Raw genomic sequence first — 19548 nt, 5'->3', positions numbered from 1 at the left:
ATTTCCATTTCCACTAGCTTTTGAACTGTTTTACGAAAGACTGAGTTAACAAATGCATTCCTTAATTTAAAAACGTTCACTCCGTAAGAAAAATATTATGCATCATCTCTACAATTTAAAAAATGAAGTAGTGAATGAGTTAAATTAAATAACTATATGTCCTACATGCAGTAATTATTGGCAGGAGTATTTTTTAATGTTAGGCATCAAAATGTACACAACAGTCCAAACAGATAGAAAGGGGCAGGTACCGCAAGTGCCAAGCCTGCAGCGAAATTCATGTTCATGCAACAAGATCTGACTATTCCAGCTCTTCAGCATTTATATTCAACTACATTTAAAATCCCTAACGTGTAGCAGCAGCTGTGCATCACAGCATCCCTATAAAAGGAAAAGGTGCTTCATATCCAAACACTTTTAAGTGCTTATTTCTGCCTTGTCATCTTATAATTTACATGTAAACTATTGTGAAACTACCCATCATCAGTTATTGTACAGCAGCTTAACTTAGCACAAAACGTTTTTCAAGCAGGCAAGTCATGCTTAATACAAGTTCTGAAGAGCATTCATTTCACCAAATATGGCTTGAAAAGTGCATTATTCACAGGTATCTTGTTTGTAGATCCGTCAGCAGCATTTAACACCATAAACTACTAGAGCATACTTGCCAATGCATGTAAGGCAAAGACATTGATCAAACAGTACAACTGGTACAGACTCCATTAGAAAACTGGTGACATTACACTAAATGACATAAAGAGTCAATAGCAAAGACAGAAAAATGACCTCCCTAGAGGAATGTAGTTTTGATTAGGTTATTCAACATGGACACAAATGATCATACAAGTTCATTTCAGCATAAAAGGTTTTATCTATTTGGACAGATTATGTAAGAGTGTCCAAACCACATGACTTTTATTCGGGTGAATTCTGTTCGTATCAGTACACTTCAGGATCTCAGACAACTTTAGGAAAGAACAATTATGCACCAGACCAGCTGAAATGCTAGCAAGTCTTTTCCACCTCTGAAATCATGAGGCCAATAGGCAACTTAATACCATCTGGATCAGGGCATCAGTAGCCCACCACTGGAACCCACGCTGCACAGACCTTCAAGACACGTGGAAAAGGCATCTGGAACGACTGGAAATGTAGTATTTCTATCCCAAAATAATCAATAAGGTGTTAGAAATGAACACTGACATAGTAACCAAGCATTCACACCGCAGATTTGGGAATCCACTGACCAAAGTAGAGATTTTTCAGCCATCTTTTAGTAAGAGTGGGTAGAACAAAAGATAACATGTACCATTACATTAAACAGTTCTCACTAATACACATGTAGAGAAGCATACATCATACATGGCTTACTGACCTGTGAGGTCTTAGAGAAGCCACATAATATCAAGGACCTAGCCAGGGTTTGTGCTTGATTTTGAAAAGCAAACAGAAGAGTAAGAGCAAGGGAGCTGCTTAGCAAGCATGAGAGATGCTAGAAGGCCAGTACATAGGCAGCACTATTTGCCCTTTTCCAGCACACTTGAGGGCAGAAAACATTACAAGTAAAAGATTTAACAATTAAAAACAAGATCAACATTTCAGATATCAAAATGCTTGTGCTAGGAATCTGATTATTGCATTTAATTGAGATAAAGGAAGAAGAAACGTAAAGTAGTTCAGAAATTAATTCTAAGAAATGTTTATGTGAAATAACAGACTGAGATTTTACTGTAATGAAAAGCCTGAAGAAATGTAGGGCCAAAAAAGCATAAAATACAGTTAAGAAAAAAATCAAGAGAAACCCTCTATACGTCTGCTGACCGTGGGCACAATCCATTCGGGACAAGAGAGCAGAGGAGAAATGATCAACTGGCACAGAATTAGCTCAGTCCTCTGGAAATTAAAAGCCTTGACAATTTTCCCATGATTTGCTTCTTTCTAACCCATTCCTCTTTTCTGAATATGTTCAACGACTCTATTTTGTAACTATGGCCATCAGCTGTCAGGTGTCCTAGAGGAGACATTTTACGATGATATTCTCTGAAAGGACAAGCAGAAAGAAATCTCTATGAAGTCTTGCTCAGAAGTTTCTTTTTGTAATGGAAAAACAAATATAGTAAGCTTTTAATTTCTTATCCACAAAATGAAGTCACATTGCTCATGATATTTGACAAATGAATCTGACAATAACAACAGTAAGGAAGATCTTTGAAGTAGAAAAAGCTGAGTTTGGACAGTATGTTCCCTCACCCTGATCTCTATTTAGTATACAGTAATAATTTGAAGTAAAAATTGTGCAGTTTCTTGGAAAAAAAGTAAAAGTAGGAAGAGTTGAACTGCATCCTTTTAAACAGTCATTTCATGCAAAACTAGAAACTAGTTTTCGCCCAACTGGTTCAGATTTGTGAACTCAGCATACAAGAGTTTGAAGTATAATAATCATCACTTGCTACTCTTGGTGTAGAGTTTACTTTTTACACTCACAAAGAACCCTAATGGCAATCTGCCTACAAAAAGCCAATTAAGATCAGAAGTTCCTTACTACAATTGCTCATTTCCACCTTTCTAGAAAAATCAAAACGCTTCAGAAGCAGCAGAACAATCTGCCCACCTAATTTCAAAAGCTCTGCAGTTGACACACAGTGCCAAAAATCAACATATGGTACCAGTGCTAAATTTGTTAAGTTAAATCTAAGGTATACCTTGACTATTTTAAATGTAAGGTATGCCTAAAATAGTCCATATTTAACACAGTAAAGCAGCCATTCCATAAAGTATATAGTTAGAAACTAAAATGAGCTAGATTTTAGTTCTTAAAAAATATATATATATATATATATATATATTTTTTTTTAAGTGTTTTAGTCTACTAAAAATCCATAGAGCTAGGACCAATAAAACATACACGGAAAGCATAAACTAGAACTCACTTTTCTTTAGGAGAGCAAAGCAAAACCAGGTCATTCCTCTCACAGCATCTGTACACAGCAGAGGTGGGGAAGCTGTCTTCACTGTCTAGATTCCTCAAGGCCTATTCCCATCGTATTGTCCTGCACTCCTTACTTAGAGGTTGAATCCCTCCTCCTACAAGGTCTTCATAGCTCACCTGCTAAATTTTGAAATATGCAACATTAATGGATTTTCCCACGCTGTACCTTTACTGTGATGTTTATAAGAAACCCAAGCCAGACCATCAGTATGTTAGAGGAATAACCTGTCATACTGACTATTACCATATCATTGCTTCCACTTCATCTGTCAAGATCCACCTTTTCCCTGATCTTATAACCAGGGCACCAGCTTTCTCAGGCAAGTGCTGTGTTTTTTGTTCTTTGTCAGTACAACAATTAGCACGACATTTTCCCCAACTCATGATTAACTAAGAGGTTTGCATTTGCATTACTAGAATGCAAACAGTAAGATAAAAATGATGTAATAATCATCAAGTTATCTAAACTTTCTTACCCTATGAAATATATCCAAATGAGTCTACAGATTGTCCCTGTGTACTATTTTGGATATGGGTAACATAGTATGATCAGTAATTAACCGTGAAATCAGTATTGTTAGTTATTTCATCAGCGAACATCTGAATTCAAAGGAGCTGGGGCAAATACATTTACCTACCTGTTTCTCAACTCATTTGAGGTACCCTAAATTCCAACCATTTGTAGTCAAACTTTTCAATTAAGATGCTACAATTTTTTGTTCCTAACACACACACACACAAAAAAAGCATCACACTAAAAATGCAGGGACAGCACAGAGGGCACAAATACAGCACTCCAAAAATTAGCAGAGGGCTTCCCTATAACTTAAAAGAATTGTACAGCTGCCAACAGCAGACTACCACCCAAGCAAGGGGCTGTTGAACAGAAAAGATATGTAAAATCAGTCAAAAGGTCAAGATGCTCTGTAGCACGTTTGTGAACAAGCTTTATGAACTTCCTTATGTCTGTGAAAGTACAAAAGGACGAGACCTGTACAAGTCGGTAATGCCAGATCTTCTGCGAGTATTGCAGAACCGCTACATGTTTGATGTAAGCTGTAAGTGGATCTATTCTGGATGGCTGTTCAGAGCATTACCTGTGGCATTTTGGCTGGCTCGCTACTAGATCAAATGTCATCCAATCGGAGCAGGAACTGCATCCATCACAGCTAGCAACTGGGCAGTGCCATCAATCAGCAGGCCAGGGCGCTCAGTGCTCTGACAGGCACCAAAACCTTCACAGCAAACAAGCCCTCACTGCCGGCTAGAGCAGTAAAAGGACCAGAACTACCAACTGGTAGTGGCAGCAACACTTCTTCCCCTGGAAAATGTCATTCGAGATTCTGGAATTGTCATCTCCAAGATTTCCTTGCCCAAAGGCACATCGCACACATCCTACACCATCACTAGGGCTCGCATGCCAATCTTGACATTGTATTACAGTCCTAGAAGGGTGATACATGGATGTACTTTTTGCACAAGGAGTGAAACAGAGCTTTCTGAGTACTAGGTACAACTTTCCAAGTGACTGCAAAAATCCCATAGCATTTCTCACTTTTATTAATAATTTTAATCCATCTGCCCATGCTAAACATGGTCTGTCAATTTTCATGCTTGCATCCTACACAATCCAGGTTTGCTACTGAAGCATACTTGCCACAGAAACTTTTAATGATAACAAAAACCCAATGCGTCTAGAAACCAGAATAAAAGACCCTCTAACTGGTTTTATGACTAAAGTAAATAAAAGGCTTGAGTGGACAAAAGGAGTAGTATTTGGATGTCAAATATTTTTGCTAGTATCTTATAGCAAAGGTTTTGCTAGTGTCTTACAGAAAATGTCAGGGGTCCCTGTCAATATCCAACCTCATAACACAAACATACAACTTTTGCTTATGCTCCCTATCCCACTTTAAACGCATCTTAAAAAATATTAACATATTAAGAGGGAAAAACATCTGGATGGATGTGTTTATGGTCTAACATATTCACAGATACCCCTTAAACAGCAAAACACATAAATAACACAAAAAGAGCTACAGCTTGTAAGTAATGATGTTGGCCTGCAAGCAAAGAACCCCATACAGTGAAAAGGCCGTTAGAGGAGACAGCTAACAGCCTGTGCAGGCAAGTGATATGAACAATGCTGTAAACAGTCCCATCACCATGGAAAACTTGAGGGAGCGGCAACTGAAACAGCTGGAGGACAAACACTGAATTCACAGTATCTTGGCAGGAGAGTCATGGGACAAAAACGGGGAAAAAGTGGTTCAAGATGTCATAAAAGAAAATGAAGGGCAGTATCAGCAAAGGATGAACTTGGGAGAAATGCTCATTCTGCAAAGTCTGAAAACAGAAGGAGAAAGTAAAGTAACAGCAACTAATAAAAAGGAACTGTGGTTGTAGTATACCATGTGAAACAGTATACTGAAGCCCACACAAGATAACATGTCAAACTGACAGACTGAATGCTAAAATCTTAGTTTCTAATGTGCTACACCATTGCCTAAGGGCTGACCCTGGGCAGGTCTCTTTAAGACAGGAAGACAATGTCGATGCATAACCTTCCATCTACTTCGGAGGGGTGTTGCGGCAGCTAGCTAATTAATGGTGGTAAAACAACTAAAAATTTTAAGGACTCTGAAAAATGAGTTTGAGCTCTTTGAAAGTCAAAGTCTGGCTGCTAAGAGGAAAAAAATTCATTCAATTTTCTCCCTACATACAAACTGCCCCAGTTTGTTTTCATGACACATCTAAAGTAGAACAACTTGTCCTTGGTCTACGATTGATGTTACCAGCAAAACCCATGAGACACTAGCTATGTATCTGTGAATCTCATGGAAACAAAACTACAAAATGCCAGTTCGTCAGTAGCTCCTGAAGAAGTCTGACAAAATATTTACAACTGTAGTAAACTGCAAAGTAATTTTACAAGGCATATTCTACGACCAACCTGGCGCATGTTTGTGATATTTGAAAAGCTAGGAATGACTGTGGAAAGCATCTTTCCTTCAAACAAAAATCTGCATAATATGCTTGTATGAAAGGACTGCATAATGGAATTTGGGGATACTGACAGCTAAAGACAACACACAACAATATTTGTTGTTTTTGACATCTGCTTATAAACTCCTGATATTTTACTTTATTTTTGTGCATCTATGTTTAAGGTGCAGTCCTGCAAATTCCCTTTAACTGGGTGTATCTACAGCAAAAGTAGCGCAATGTGCTAAAAGTAAAGCATATCTACTGCAAAAGGCTGAGCGAAGTTCTAAAAAAATCCAGGTCCCAAAATCAAAACAGAAACTCAAATGTGACATGCAGAGTTGCAGTTGCAGGTCTAAAATAGGAAGCACCTCACTAACTGCCAGTGCCATCACCAGGCTCTCGCCTAATCGCCACCAATTCCCCTCGTGTCACTGATACCAACCGCTGTTCACCGGAAAGCAAACCCCGCGTAAGAGAGCGACGACCCAAGCGCGCTGGCCAGACGCCGAAGCGTTCGGCAGAGGCGCCTGCCGTCTGCTTTTATCCGAAGGGCTCCGGAGCGGGCGCAGGCTGGCCATGGCATCACCAGGCCGGCATACGCCATGCTGTCGGGGCCGCGCAGAGATCGGTCGCCGCAGCGTCGTGGCACAGGGCTGAAACACCGTCTTAAACCGCGTTCGTCGAACGCCCTCGTTAACTCGCCCAACGCAACGCAAACGTAGCTCATGCCTAAGCCCAACCGATCGCGACGGTGCCCCGCAGTTAAACACGCATTTCGCCGAGAAACTTCCTGCGAGGCCAGGAAACAGCCCGGCGCCGCTGCTCGCGTTTCGCCGGGCGCTTGCCGCGGTTTTGATCAATAATCAATAGTCAACGGCACCGAGCTCACAGCCGGCAAATCAGCACAGGGGCGCAGAGAGCGCGGTTTCTTGACTAGTTTAGGAAACGACGGAAGCAATATTAGGTAGAATTACGCGCACACACACACGCCCCCCCCCCCGGCCGCCCAACGCGCTGGGCTGCGCAGGCCGCGGGCTGGGCGCCGGCCGCCCCACGGCGGGCCCCGATCGGCCCGGCCCGGCCCGGCCCGGCGCGGCCCGGCCCGGTCAGGCCGCGCCCCCCGCGGCCGGCGCGGTGCGGCCCGGCGCGGCCCGGCGCCCCCCGCGCGGCCCCGCTCCCGCCCCCCGGGCGCCGCGCACTCACGGAGCGGCGGCGGCGGCGGGCGCGCAGGGACGGGCGGCGGCGGCGGCGGCGGCGGCGGCAGGAAGCGGCGGAGGAAGCTGGGCCGCAGCCAGGGCCGCTCCGCCCGCCCGCCGCGGCCCGCCCCCGCCCGCCGAGGCGCCTCCCGCCGCCGGGGCCCGCCCGCCCCACCGCGGCGCGTAGCGGCCGCCGGGCGGGCCGAGACGGGGTGGCAGCGGCAGGGGCGGCCCGGCAGCTCACGCGCCTCTGCCTGGCAACGGGGAGCGGCGAGGTGCGGAGGGGGAGACGGCGCCGCCGGAATTACCCGGGCATCCCCGTCCGTGGGGGTCCGAGTGCGAGCAAAGCTGGCGGGAGACGTGCTCTTGAGAAGCCACCTGGCAGCTTTACCTCCGTGCGAGGACACGAGTGGTCACACGCAGGGGCTGCATGTACAGGTTTATGCGTTACGCACATTTTCAGGGGAGCCTAGGTGAGAGGAACTAGCGGGAGATGGGACGGGCAGGGCAATGGGTGGCCGGGACGAGGAGGAGCTGGTTGACTCGGGTTGGAGATGAAGCTCAACATGTGGCTAGACATCCACAGGGAGATGCCAGCGGCAAAAACCAAACAAAACTATATTTAAGACAGAAGGCAAGTCTGAATTAAGGAGAAAGAATTGTGTGCCTGTCATGTAGAGATAGTAGTTTAATTTTAATGGAAGAAGATTAGGTAGAGATAAGACCTAGAGAAAAAAAGGAGAAAGGATGCGGTTGCTATGGAACGCCTCAAAACGAGGAGTGGAGAACCTGGATAATCCTGGTCCTACTGGCAAACTGGCTGAAAGTATGGTTAGGGCAACATCCATCCAGAAGTCACCAGACCCAGCAAAGATGAGATGTCAGAAGAGTACTGTTGGAGGAGATTGACAGATTAAGCAGGCTTTGATTTCAGTAGGAGCAATTCTTTAGGCACGTCAATGACAGTGGTGTCAGCTGAGCGCAAAGATCAGCAGGCAGACTCCAGGCTGCAGCAGCGGGACACCAGGCCATGATAGTGAGCTCCATGTTCATTGAGTTTATATGTGAGAGGGATGCAGAAGATGAGGTAATACCTGGGAAACAAACTAGATTGAGAATTTGGTTCCTTCTTCTCTGCACAGGAGAGATGGAAGGATTCTTGCGCTGCAAGGGAAAACACTAGATTAAAAGGTTCTTTAACCTTTTAAGGGAAGGAAAGGAAACTGTGAACGTGTGTGAAAGGGGATAGTGTGATGCAAAGGGATTCCCCCCTTATGCTCATTTAGCACAGGAGAAGGGAACAGAAGTATCTGGAAAAGGCAGAATGTCAGGAGACTGGCAGAAAGGGACGGCAAGCACAGGGGTGGAAAAAATCAGGTGAGAAAATGCTCCCTGAAAGGAACTGATTCAGTTCTGTGCAGAGAGTGAGGACAGGACGGATTAAAAAATTAATAAAAAGGTGTCTAGGGTTTTTGTGCATGGGTTTCTGTTGTCTTGGGGAAACACAGATATAAGTTAAAGTTGCATGTTAGGAACACAAATTTGTCACACAAGTCAGCCAGGTCACCAACTTTCTGCTGGAAGGACTGAACAAAACAAAAGCAGAGGCAGAAAAAGCAGCTGTTGAATTTGAGTTGTGTCTGCGGTTTAGTAATGAGAGAAAATGGAGGGTCAAGGGCAAAGAAGAATGAAACACAAAGATCATCAGCAATCAAAAGCCATGAAAGGGAGTAAAGAGAAAGCAGAAAGCAAAATCCAAGAGCAGACAATAAGACATGATGAAGAATGCTATGGGAAGGCAAAGTATCAGTGTATGGGAAGGCTGAAAGTTGACGAAAGAAACCAGGTGATAGTCAAAAGAAGAGGGTGCAATAACAGAAAAATCAGAAAGGCCAGCAATACTTGCCGGAGGCCTAGGTCAGAGAACCATTTCTTTAATCAATGAGGGCTGCAGTCAAATGAGAATGCAAGGATACAGAATGCACAAGGGTAAATAAATGTGACTGGGTAAATCAGCTGGGAAATGAAGCCACCAGGGACGGGTGTGCCAGACTGGGCAGAAATGGAGAGACAGATAGTTCCAAAAGGTGAAATGAAGAAAGCTGATGAGGAGGGGTTGGTGTGTGTGCTGGATTGCAGTGCCATGAAGGCAGGCGGAGAGAAGAACTGAATATGCTACCTCTGAAAAAAAGAGGCAAAAGAGTTATTAGAAACTTAGATTTATTTAGATTTGTTAGATTTATGTGATACTGTAACGGGGATCGATGGTTGGAATATTGCTGCTCATCTTTCTCTCTCCCATCCCTTTACCAACAGGGGGAGTTTGCCTAGCTTGATCTCCACTGACTCCTAACTGAGCATTTGAAAAGATGGCTAGTGTGTCATTTCCATTTCTTCAAGAAAATTAATGTGTTCTGTTTGTATGTATATATGTGTGATCCAGTTTCAAATTATAACTAGAAATTAATTTATAAAAATACAACCTCATATGAATATGCATTTCATACGACAAGTATTCTGACACTGCAGCTCCTACTTTATGATCTTCATAGCTATTTATACAATAAATGGAGAGTAACTTTGGTCATTTTTTATTTTACTACAGATCAAATATACAGTAAAATATACTTCAAAAGAGAGTTCCAAAAGTATTGTGTTCTACCCATATCTTGTTGAAAATGAAAACTGTGTAAAACTTCAACTCATATATAGATATACTGCTTCAAAGAGACAATTTGCAAATGTCTGTCAAGAAGGAAGCCATATGGAAGGGCTGGCAGAAGGGCAGCTAGTGAACCAGTTATATGTGCCAAGTTCAATTTGTCACACTTTACAGTACTGAAAAATATTTTCTTCTCATTTTGAGAAACAAAACTCTCATTAGTAAAGATTCAACAACACACTCCTCAAAATACATCTTTTGTGAATGAAAAGGTGCAATGTGCCTGCCTTTAGAAGGCTGGAATCTCAGGTACATCATATATGTGTAAAGAAAGGTATGTACAGTAGTAAGTATACAATACTGGCTTAAAACATACCAAATAGAGGGACTCTCATTTCTCTACTTAAAATGGTAGCGTTATCTTAACAACAAATCCTTGGAGCTGGAAGACTGACAGTTCACAAAATCAAAGCCTATCAAAACTAGACACAAAATTGTTAACAGTGGACCACAGCAATTGCAAATGTAAATGGACAATTATAGAGGTAAAAGCGGTGCAGTTAATGATAAAACCAGCTTTTGTCCTCAAATATAACAGTGATATTCTTTTTAGAATTACTTTGGGTACATTCAATTTCAGAATTACTGATCTGTGTTTAATCTTGTGGGTTTTATTACTTTTACTTTAGACTTTAATGTTTTTCAACAATTTGACTCATTTATGGAAATTACTTAGCTCAGATAAAGCAGCAGGAACTGGAATTTCTGAGTGAACTGAAACTGAAGGCACCAACTGAGTATTCCAACTGTGTAAAGCATTTGCTGGTACTGTACGTGGTAGTGGAAAATCTGTGTATAATTTATTCACCCAGGCTGCTTAACTTTTAAGTACCTGCAGTGAAATTCAGACCTTACTGGAATCAGTGGAAATGTTCTCACTGGCTTCACTGAACACTGAGATGCTATCATAAACTCATCAAATGTTTTAAATGTTCATATATTTTATCAATGTTTAGTCATAAATTTAGGGTAGAAAGTACAGAGAGCAGTGAGTAATATTTTTTGAATAAAATTACAGTGGGACTACTGAGGGGAAACAACTGGGTTTCAGATCGTGTTTAATATATTTTATGGCAGGGATTAGGAAGTCATCTTTTAAAATTTTGGAGTAACACCATGTTCTTTTATAAAGATAGATATATATTTTTACTCAGAAATCAAAGTAGTATGAAATAATCAATACAGGATGAACAATAAATTGTGAAAACAGTAAGGTTATTAAGCTGACAGAATAAATCCATTGATCCAGCAACAAAGCAAAAGAAAATAACTCTTAAGACTTAAACTTACAAATATGATCAGTAGTTTAAAGGTTAAACTACTCATCTTTATTAGTAAATTCAACATGTAAGTTGAATTTAACATAACCTGCTTTTTAGACGTAGAGTTGCTAATAAGCCTTCTGCCAGTAAGACATCTAGCTTCATTAAGATCAGAGAAAGCTGAACCAAGGTCTTACTTAGTCATGTCTCTTCTCAAGGTTTTTATTAAAAAATACAATGAAGTAGCTACAGTAGGAAGACAAAATGCTTGAAAAAAACAACTGTCACTGAATAAAACACACTTGCCGAGCTTTCACAGTCCATCTTCACAGCAGCAGTTTCATTTTTCTGGTCTATGGTTATTTATCATGAAATCCTGTCAAACCTTTAAGTGATCTTCACAGTATTTCCTGCATAGCTTTTAAGATTCTAGTGGCTCTTTTGTCCCTGGCCTTGCACTAAACACTTCTGTTAGGTCCAAACCAAAAGATAACTATTAGCTGAAGCACAAGGTGGGCCTCCGAACCTGCTCAGCAAGAAGTGTACACAAGAGACAAAACAGTCCAAGAAGGGGCCTGATCCTGTCTTTCTGTCACACAGAGCCATTAAGTCAGTGGAAGTTTTGTATGTGAAGATATTGCAAAATCGGGGCCTAAACTGTGTTTCTGTTTAAGTGTAAAGGTAATTGTTTGGGACTGTTTTTTTCCTGTAATCGGAGGTGCCCCACCTAAAGCAGCTCCCTGCTTTCACCTTTTTTGAAGCCACAACATCCTCTGTATTCCCTTTGCTTTCCCATATAGGGTTGTGAGCTGATTAAGTATAATATTTTATTATCATAACTAATGAGTCCCTGCTACCTTTTTAATGAGTGTTTTTAACATGCAGTGATGATAAAGCTATTTAGATCTTTATTTTCATTTTGAGACATGACTTTCCAATGTAAGGTGAAGCCAGAGAGTTGTGGACGTTAATTCTTGTTATGACCAAAGTGTTATAATCTCACAGAGCAAAATTGCTCACATATCTAAAAGCTACACAACATAGCAGCTATACCTAAAGTTGTTGTTAATAGTCCAGTTTACAGAGGATTGCAATGTAAATCTGTAAAAAAGACTTGAAAAAAAAACAGTGTCATTCACATAGATGTCTGAGAAAGATGGGAGATTGACAGATTTGGAAAAATCCCAGAGTCCATCAACATACCTTGTAAGATACTCAGGCTGCTGCCTAGAAATACGGTGGTTTTTGGTTCAGTGGTCAAATCTGTGGACAAATGATGATGACTTAGCAAAAATGAGCTGTGCTCAACAGCATCTAATAAGTTGTAAGACTAGACTTTTTCCAAGAGGTGTTTGAAACCTGCCTTTACAAATAGTGCAAACCTGTTTGTGGATGGAGGGTAAGTGAGATTTCTCTCTGTGTTTCCCAGTGAGCGAGCTAGTGGAAGCTCTCCAGATGAGCCCAGGGGACATCAAGGAGCAATACAAGCAAAAGATGCCTGCCAAGTCGGACCGTATGGTTTTCTCCTGCTTGGCAGGCGTAAGAAGCAAACAAGCACTGGATTTTGCCAGGTCCCTGGGTTTCAGCAGGTGAGCCTATGACTTCTGCCTTTAAGGATGGGATTAATAAGGCCACTCTGAAGCAAAACTCTTACTCGATCCTTACAGGTGTGGGTAAAAATTTAGATGTGAAATCTGAACAAAGTGACCAATATTTGAGTTAGGCAATTCCAAGTAGGCAGTATGGGCTTTTTATTATTTATGTATAGTACCTCCTTATGTCTCCACTGAACCCTGAAAGATGCTGTTTGGTGTTAGAGTGAAGTGAAGTGTATTGTCCTGTGAAATGACTTCCCAGCAGCTCTGCTTATGTGCTACAAGTGATACAAGCTACTGCAAGACCATGCTGCCTCTGAAGGGTCCTTCTCCTGCCTTTTGTGGCTCCCTCACCAAAACGTTGCTCGCTTATATGGCTTCATACGCTCCTGTCCTAACATGAAGGTGGCAGTGGGATGCTTGGAAAGGCAGAGAACTGCCCATTTTGGTAGAAGTACAATCTTAAATTACATTAAATAGTTTATGAAACAGCACCCTTTGTTAAGTTGCAATTCCACCTGTGCAGTTCATCAAAGACAAAATACTCCCTTGCTTTCAGTAAACCAGTGCATTGTTTGCCAGATATAAAATAGTGGAGGAAATAGTTAAAAGACAGTGAGATTGATAAAATGAAAATGAAAACAGCATTTTGTTGGCAGAATCCTTCCCCCCCTGACAGAAGGTGTCTTGCTGACTGGAAGACTGAGGGTGAAATTTCAACAATTGGTTGTTTGCATGTGTTTTTACTAAACCACAGCTCGTGAACTGGAATAATTCTGGCAATTCCAGTCAAAAAAGTAGAAGCGCCCTCTTGTTTTATAAATGTATTGTTTTAATAAGTGCAAAATATTCTTCATTACCTGTTTTTCATGCTGCCTAATTGAAGGAGTCTGTGTTGTGTTGCATGGTGGGTTTTTGTTTCCTTTGTTTAGGTTTGGTTCCTCACAGGCTTATGTCAGATCTACATAGCATGTGGGTTCACAAGGAGTTAAAGATCAGTGTGATGCTTTTATCTGATGATATCTGAGGTGCTAGACATAATACCATGTAAATCTCCCACCACAGTGAATCAGTTCTCTCCTTTTTTAAAAAGGTAGTGGCAAACCGTTTCATTGGTGAGCCTACTGCTACTCGCTTGATGTTTGATCTCCAGCACTGTGTCATTTGGAGGAAATGTGTTACAGAACACACTGGACAGAAGCACTGTTTGACATTCCTTATACTGTGTCTGGCTCCTTGAAACTAGGTACAAGTATATTTAATTTCAGAGAATTCCTGTATGCTTTGCCTTCTGTTTCTTTCTTTTGCCATGCCCTCTTCCACAATTTTATCAAGAAGAGCCCTTCATAACACAGATGAATCTTCCGTATATTTTCAGAGTTCAACACTATGCTGGTGGCTTTGAGGAGTGGGCAAAACGTGAACCTCCAGAGAAAAAATGAAGATGACCACCCCCAACCCCTGCCCCACCAAGGCTTCAGGATGCTTTGTAGGTTGTAACATTCAGACTGCATGGATTCCACTTCCAGAATACAGCCCTCTCCTGTTTTCTTTTGTAACTGGGTATGTACCTTTAAGCAGTCATGCATGTTAACTGGTTGCTGTAAATCAAATCTGAGCACTGTGATTTGAACAGAGAATGTTACGTTTGTTCAACATTTGCTGTGGGCTATGTTCTTCACTGGAACTATGTGGAACAATTTCAATGGTTATGATGTTTACTAGGATTTTTGTGAAATGTGGTTTATGTCTGTTTAAACAAATGATGATAATACTTTCTTATAAACTTATCATTTCCATATTAATTGTGTTGGGTAGTTTGTTTAGAATAGACTGCAGTTATTCTAATGGAATTGGGATAACTGTCCTAAGCACAAATTTATTATACTTCATGTATAGCTATAGTTCTGAAACATTTGCTGTGTTCCGAAGAGTACAAGTAGAGAGCAGGATTCTTTAGGTCTGTACTATGTGATTGCAAGACCTAAAGTCCGCTATCGATCACAAAATACAACAAGAAACTGACCTGATGTTAGAATACTTGCCTTTCAAAATGTTGTGCAGTTTCTTGTTTTAAAAAAGTATATACATATTTATACACAAATCTACTCCTGAGCACAAAATGCTATGGCATGCAGTCAACTCCTTCTGTTCCTTTGGCAGCTCGGTGTCAAGTGAGAACTTGCCTGTATTTGAAGTTAGTATTACAGAGCTGTAATCATCTTAGGGTGGAAAATTTGAGGTGTCCAAGGAAGTTACTTAACTCCTTTCTTTTCTGTACATAAATTTGCATGTCTTAGACATTAAAAAACAAACAAACAAACCTGTCTCCACCTATAAATTTGCATAGTCATAATTTTAAGAACTGTTTTTTTTTAATGGTATTAACAGTTTAGAGAAACTAGCAAAGCTGAATTGCTTTGGCCTCTGGAAAACTGAAGTCCTAGCACAGAAGTCCATGGTTCTGCAGGTTGTCTGGAAAAAAGAATTAAAATTTCACCTGGTTCTGCTCTCATCAGTATTGCAGGCAATGTGCACTTATCCTAGCGTTCTTCTATTCTGACAGTGAAGTTTGAAGGGCGAGATGACTAGAGGACCTAAAAATATACGGCTTGTCAGGTTTAGAGAACAGACAAGAAAAGGTAAGTAATCTACCTAGAATCTTATCTGTCTTCCTGCTGTCATTTGTTTCTAGAGCAGAACTCCAGTAAGTGGGTGCAGCCAGCTGTGTTAACTGTGCTGGCCTGACTAGGTATCTTTTAGCTTACGGGGGTGTCTGTTCTCTCATCTTTTCTAATAATTAGAAAGAACTGCGGTGTAGCTGTCGTAACAGTGGGTAATACATTTTTCTTCAAAGTATCATTGCCTCTTTAGCAATCTTACCACAAGGCCTTATTTCCAGCCCATAAAAAAATAAATGTTAAATGAAGAACCAGAATTTAGACCTAACTTCCAAAATCCTCGGTTTAGTTTAACTGATGAATTATTGGGAGTAAGATGAAATTAAAATGCCAGGATGAGTGGGTATTAGCTTGTCATTCTTGGCTACTCTGTAATTTTTGCCATCTTACTCCTAAAAGGTCTCTTTTTTTTAGGCTGGATCAGGAGGAGTAACACATGCTATGGTGTGTAGGATTTGGCCAAATCTATGATCTTTTAATTTTGTCTGTTTAATGTGACATAGAGTATCAATTTCACAGCGTGAGCATGTAATCAAAGGGGCAACTGAAGCCCACTGTTGGCTTAGTCTTGCCAAGCCTCACCAGGACTAACGACACCTTTTGATATAGACCATTAGGATCAGATTGTACAGAGAGTTTGAAACACTGAAAGTATTTAGCTAAATGTCTAAGTAATCAGGCCTAGCTGTATTGACCAAATCACCAGATTTCATCATACAGATGAACGAAGAGCCCAGAGACCTAATAACTAAACTTCTTCATGATTCACTCGTGACAATGCTTCCTTTTGTAGCTATGTTAAGTGTGGTGGAATATCTAAAATTATGTAGCCACAAAACATGAACAACAAACAGTTATATTGGGTCACAACAAGGTGTGTCTAGCCCATCATTTTCTGTTCAGCAACAACCGGTAATAGATGTCTGAGTACGACTTTAAAACAGGATAAGCATGTAGTGATATGATCCCCAGAGTAGTTTGATGTACAAGTCAGAGTGCTATGAAAGTTTCTTCAGGCTTTGGCATGTCTTGGTGTGTCTGGATCTTTTATGAATCTGTGCATTTGCTTTTCAAGCAATGCAAACTTCTAGCAGTCACACCATGCTGTAGCAAGGGGGGCTCGTGGCTTAACTCCGTGTTGCGGGAAGAACTTTTTCCCTTTGTACACTCTAAACTTGCCACGTATTGATTTCATTTGATGACGCTATTTCTTCTGTCAAAAGAAGTGACGGACAGGAGTCACCTATTCATTCTTCAGGCCACTTATGATTTTTATAGACTTCTGTTATCCTTTCAGAGTGAAAAGTCCTTTTTTTTTTCTTAATGTGAAAACCACTGTACACCTCTGATTGCACCAAGATCTTTCTCAGTATCTTTTTGAGATCTGTACCCGCTTTGAGATGAGGAAGAATGATGACTAAGATGAGGCTGTGATCGTAACTTCTGGACTGCACACTGATTTCAAAGAATTTTTTACTAGTTGTGGTAGTTTTTGCAGGGTGTTTCTGAAACTTTACATGTAGCTTGTCAAAGTTAATCTTCCTTTCTATATCTTCCTCATTTGGACATAACTTCAGTTTTTCAAAGGGTGCTTTTTGAGTTTAATAAGTTCTCTGACCCAGTGGAGCCATGTTTGCTTTCTGTTAGATTTTTCTTAAGTCTTTTTGAGGTGGTAGATGGCCTGTGTTTGCCTTGACACTCTGCTGTCACCTGTGTGCATGCTATCCATCAAGACTTTCACCTGCCCCTTAGCTTCTCTTTTAACAAGCTTCCTCATTTTTCTGTAGTTCTGTTCTTTGAAATGAAGCACAATTCAGGTGAATTTTTGTCTGGTTGCTAGCAAGGATGTTGAATTCAAGTATGTTCCATTCCCTGTCATTGAATAGCCACTACGTCTCCTGAACTCAGCACCAAGCCTAGAGAAGATTTGCGCTTTGTGTTCTGTAACTTGTTGCTCCATGAAGTAGTCTGGGTTTAAACTGGGTTTAAAAATCTAGGTCTGCCACTTGAGTGTGTCAGGTATCTGTCTACACAATGTGGGTCAACTACATTTATTCTTGCAGCATCTTCTGCTCTCACGGAGACTTCCTTCATGTCACAGTAATTACCTGTGCAAGCTGTTGGTAACATAGACTTACACATGAAAAGGAACTAGTTTTATATATGTATGTAGGTATAAATGTGTGTGCCTTTGTGTGTGTGTGTATATATTTATATATATATATGAATGAAATTACAGGCCTGAACTCCACCTGTGTTAATACATACTCCTTACAATATCTAACTCAGCTTTCACAAAGCACAATTTCGCCATCTGCGCAGTTTGTTGTTCCCTTAGTGGGAGTGTGATAGTTGAGTACAAAACTGCCCGCCTTCCTTCCACCAAGCTTTTCATATGCCTGTTATGTTTGTATATTTATATCAAATAGGAACTTGATTTTTTCCTCAGCTTACTTCTAAGACTTGGACTATCTGCATAAAAGCAATTTTATTACTGCTTTTTATTTTCTTCCTTAGATGCTTTTCAAGTAATACTTCCTTTTCAAACCAAGATATGTCCTTCTCAGCCAGGTTGACTTCCCTTGAATCCTTTTGAGATTTTTTTTTTCCAGAAATTGTAGGGCTTCCTATAAATGGTAAAAACTTCAAATTTGTGCTTGGGGACCAAAAGAGCCCATAACAAGGGGGTCTATGATCTCAGGATATATCAAACTAAAGTTTATTAAGAAATTAAATTTAAGAAGAATGTGGCTTACTATTAATAAGTGCAGAATTACTACCACAAAGTTCCTTGGCACTGCCTGAGCAGCTTGCCAATTGTATAGTACTTAAAGTTAGTAGAACGAGTCAATAACTGACATTTAGATAAGTAATCCTCTGTGAAGTGAGAGCTAACAGGGCTCCCTCTCTCTCTCTACACACAATATTTAACCTAGAAGCAGCAGAGTACTCAGTATATCCCTATTTTAAAAAAGGGCAAGCATGGAAAAAGCACTTAGGGTGAAACCGTTTTCCTGCTGAAGGAACTTACCCTTCCCTAGTTCATTCTCACAGAATTGAGGCTTGTTGAATGATAATGGCAAGGGGGGGGCGGCGGCGAGGAACTCAGTAACTTAGTAGAATAAGAAATCATCTTAACATACATTTTCTGACAATCAATTGTGGATTTTATCTCAACTGTTAAATATCTTTTAAAAGCAATCTAAACCATACTACTAAAACTGTTGAAATAGACTTGCTGACTTTACTCCGTAGTCTAACAGCTTCCAATTTACATCTTTCTTTTTCTACTTGTCTTCACTAAATCCATTTCCTCTGACCTCACTTCATTGCTTTTGACTGTTTACACTGCAATCGGAGATAGTAAGATGATCCTCACCTTCCCAGTACAGAAATCACTTTAGATACCTCTATTTACCATCAAGAAGTGCCTGACGTTTTAGCTGAGGCCTAGGTCATATAGTTGTGAAGTAAAGTCCACAAAGACTTTACAGCTATAAGAAAACCTTTCATCTTTCCAACCAGAATTCTTCATAATAATGTAAAATAACTAATTAAAAAAAAAAACTGGCTTTGTTACTAGTATGTGATAGCTGTGAGAAGACTGATGTTTAATTAAAGAACAGTTTGTGTTTGAGAACTACACATGGTGGTCAGGTTGCATTAATTTATTCCTATTTGCCAAGTCCACATTACAAATAATGCATTTTAGACTTCAAGAAACAAAGATAAATAGCCAAATTTCACTTTATCAATCAAGTGTTTATAAAGGTATGGATTAAATTCCAACAGAAATAGCAAAGGCCAAAATGCACACATTTTCTATCTCATCATAAAGTGGTTTGGGCTCATCATCTAATGTTTTACAAAAATAACCTGAACAGTAATAAATGCAAATAACCTAACTGGCTGCATACAAACACACATATTTTGGTTATATTTCACTGAATGACCAGTCAGTTAGAGATTTGTCTGCAGGAACAGAATGTGTTTTTTTCAAGTGGTCAGTTTTTTGGGTTTTTTTTTTAAACCCAAAGTATCATAGAGCAATTTCCCTCCAATATTTTAAGCTAGTGAACTGTGTTGCTTCAGGAAAAGGAAATTGGACAACAATG

The 19548-nt window shown here is 40.5% G+C and overlaps 1 protein-coding gene and 1 non-coding gene across 4 annotated transcripts in view; one reads left to right on the top strand and one right to left on the bottom strand.

Annotated features, from left to right (window-relative positions):
• USP45 (ubiquitin specific peptidase 45) overlaps positions 1-7242 on the bottom strand; it is a 65688-nt gene extending 58446 nt beyond the window's left edge. For 2 of the 3 annotated variants that reach the window (XM_067293931.1, XM_067293934.1), the window contains exon 1: positions 7181-7242. The gene's annotated coding sequence lies outside the window, so the exon portion shown is untranslated. Of the gene's footprint in view, positions 1-2930; positions 3106-7180 lie in introns of those variants that run through there. The other variant, XM_067293932.1, reaches the window with a different exon arrangement.
• A 155-nt stretch (positions 7243-7397) lies between these two features.
• LOC106489647 (uncharacterized) lies at positions 7398-14506 on the top strand. The gene is made up of 3 exons (XR_010883899.1): positions 7398-7646; positions 12587-12746; positions 14131-14506. It is a non-coding gene; the product is annotated as an uncharacterized protein (transcript).
• The last annotated feature ends 5042 nt before the right edge of the window (positions 14507-19548 follow it).

This window comes from Apteryx mantelli, chromosome 3, assembly GCF_036417845.1.
Source record: "Apteryx mantelli isolate bAptMan1 chromosome 3, bAptMan1.hap1, whole genome shotgun sequence".
NCBI classification, from domain to species: Eukaryota; Metazoa; Chordata; class Aves; order Apterygiformes; family Apterygidae; genus Apteryx; species Apteryx mantelli.
This window is presented reverse-complemented; position numbering and strand designations above follow the sequence as displayed.